The sequence below is a fragment of the Ornithorhynchus anatinus genome, chromosome 12 (assembly GCF_004115215.2).
Source record: "Ornithorhynchus anatinus isolate Pmale09 chromosome 12, mOrnAna1.pri.v4, whole genome shotgun sequence".
In the NCBI taxonomy this organism is placed as follows: Eukaryota; Metazoa; Chordata; class Mammalia; order Monotremata; family Ornithorhynchidae; genus Ornithorhynchus; species Ornithorhynchus anatinus.
In genome coordinates, this window is record NC_041739.1 from 32,208,056 (window position 1) to 32,211,099 (window position 3,044).

Sequence of the window (3,044 nt, forward strand, 5' to 3'; positions counted from 1 at the left end):
ATGACTTTCCCAAGGTCAGAGACCAGCCAAACGGCAGAGTCAAGATTAGAACCTAGGTCTTCTGACTCTCGGGTCTATGCTCTTCCCACTAGGCCACACCGATTAATTTTGTAAATTAGGACATCCAGGTCCTTTTAGTTAGTCAGTCAATCGTATTTATTCAGTGCTTACTGTGTGCAGAACACTAAGTTCTTGGGAGCATATAATATAACAATAAACAGACACATTCCCTACCCACAACGAGCTGACAGTCTTAACGTTTGCAGGTAACAGTGGGGCAATTTTACTATTCAGTAGGTGGGTCTAGAGAGGATGGGGGAAGGGAAAGAGAGACGGGAGGGAGGGAAAACAATTGGCGATGGATGAAAAGAAACTTCTTCTTTCCACTGAATTCCTAAGACTTTTTCAAGGAAAATGAGGCTTTGTATTGTATTCTTATTCTCTCTGTGACTAAGGAAATAGTCACTTGAAGCCAGCCTGGGCCTCAGCGTGTATCCACCCACGACCTTCAATAACATTAGGACAGACATTCCTACAGAGGAGTATTTTTCAGAGGCTATGTGATACCACAATATTGAATCAGGTGGCTAGCAGAGGGAGATGACTGGCTAGCAGAGGGAGATGACTATTACCCACACTCTGTTTCAAAACTGAATCGCTGAAACGTGATTAACCAGAGTGGGCACGGAGATGGAAATCTTAGGATTTTTTTTTTCTTGACACATTATATAGGATGGAATGGAGAACCTCTTCTTGGAAGATATACAACCTGTGACATCTTACAAAGGGGAAAAAAATGATTACCGAACGCTGTGTAACAATAACAGTATTCATAAAGTGCTCACATTGTCAGATACTATGGTGGATACAAAATAATCAGATTGAATATGGCCCCTCTCCCACGCTCGCAGTCTAAGAGGGAGGAAAAGTAGGAATTTTATTCTCATTTTACAGATGAGAAAACTGAGCCATAGAGATTAAATGTCTCTCGATAAAGCTTATTGTAGGTATCTGGCAGAACCAGAGGTGCAACCCATCAGTCCACACTGCCTCTATAGTAAGTGAATACATCGGGAGCAAGGTTCTTTTTATTTTGGTTACGCCTTTTTGTGACTTTTTTAGATTCTTCTTTCTCCACCACAGATTGAGTCCCATGTGGGACAGGGAATGTGTCCACCCTTATATTGGTTCAGACAGTTCTTGGCACTTATTAAGTGCTTAACAAATACTATTATTATGTACAAGTTTTAATCCTGGGTTAACCTAGTAAGCTCCTGGGGGGCAGGAAATGTGTCTGTTACATTGTTATCCTGTACTCTCCCAAGCGCTAAGTACAACATTCTGCACACAGTAAAGCTCTCGATAAATGTGATCGATTGGTCGGCAAACAGAAAAACAAATACCGGTGTTCATGTATTTTCTTTCTTCAAACGTTTAAACATGCAGCCTCAGGCAACAATCATTGTGAATAAACATTTTTAGTTTTCAGAATAGATTCTGGCCTGCATATTTCAGTCATATTCACCACAGTATTGCAGGCATAAATACGATTTGTGTGGTTTTTTAAAAAATGCTAGATCTTTTGCTAATTAGATAAGTACCTTACATGGTTTCAAGTGATTCAACATGCCAATATGTCTCAGTGTATGCTTTATGGAAACGCATTAGAATGCCCCTATTATGGAATGCAGCTTTTTGTGAGGTTAAAAAAAAAATTACCACAAAATATTCCTTCAGAGCAGTTTGGGACAGTAAACAAAGGAAAAATGCTACTGGTACAATAATTTAAGATAACTGTGTCTGTTTTTGATTTTTTTAACAGAACAGGGACATGGATTATCTATTTCACTTTGTGAAGGCTTCAGGGAACACGCCTCATCCGTTGATAATGATATTTTGGTTTTAAACCAGGACATAAGGGCATCACCCCAAACTAAGGCATCACTTCCTCTCTTCTCGGTGACCATGAGAACAGGGATCCTCATGTTAGGTAGGGGCATGAAGGGATTTATTATTATCATTACTACAATTATTATCACTGCTATTATTGTTATCAAGAGATTAATATATGCCAAGCACATTAGTAAGTACTGGGGTAGATACAATATAAGCTGAACAGACACTGGCACTCCTCCTCTAGACTATATGCTCACTGTGGGAAAAGAATATGTCTACCAACTCTGTTGTGCTGTACTCTCTCAAGCGCTTAGTACAGTGTTCTACACCCAGTAAGCACTCAGTCTATACCATTGATGGTGATGTTGACCCATATGGCCCCACTCTAAGGGAGAGGGATAACAGTCATCATTCCCTTTTTACAGAGGGAAGTTGGTCACAAAAAATTTCTGTCTTGCCCAAGGTCACATGGCAGGGAAGTGGAGCAGGATTTAAAGCCCACCTCTCCTAATTTCCAGTGTTTTCCATGAGGCTGCAAATGAAACACTCTGGACATTTTAGATATTTGACCAACACTCCCCAAACGCCGTGGACTCTATACTGAACACATCCTGAGCATGCTCCCATACGGACATGTGTGTGCAAGCATTTAAATTGAGTGGCAATCTACGAAAATCCAAGACTATTCCAAGTAAATTGGGACATTTGGCTAACCTATTCCCACATCATTACTCAAGTTGGAGGCACATGAAATATTTCACATAGATGAAAAATGCTAAGGGAAAATAGCCCACATATTCACTGTTGAATCATTAGTACAGAACAAGACTTCTTGGAGAGGGAGAGGGAAGTGGAAAATTGTCATCCTTAGAATTTGGCCAGGATACTGAGACCAATTTCTATACTCCAGGAAATACTGCCTGTGCCAGATGAACTTTATTGCCCACATAGAATCAGAGCTTGTTTTTATTAAATATAGATGCACTCTGTCCTGGTATTGAAGTGCCCCATTGTAAACACACACCAAAAGAAAAAAAATGTTGTACTGCCATTTCTCATGGTGACTGCATCATATTAAAATCACAAATAATACTTTAGAAGGCTCATGTCTGAGTTTGGAGCAGTTCTACTTACGTGGTATTCAAAAG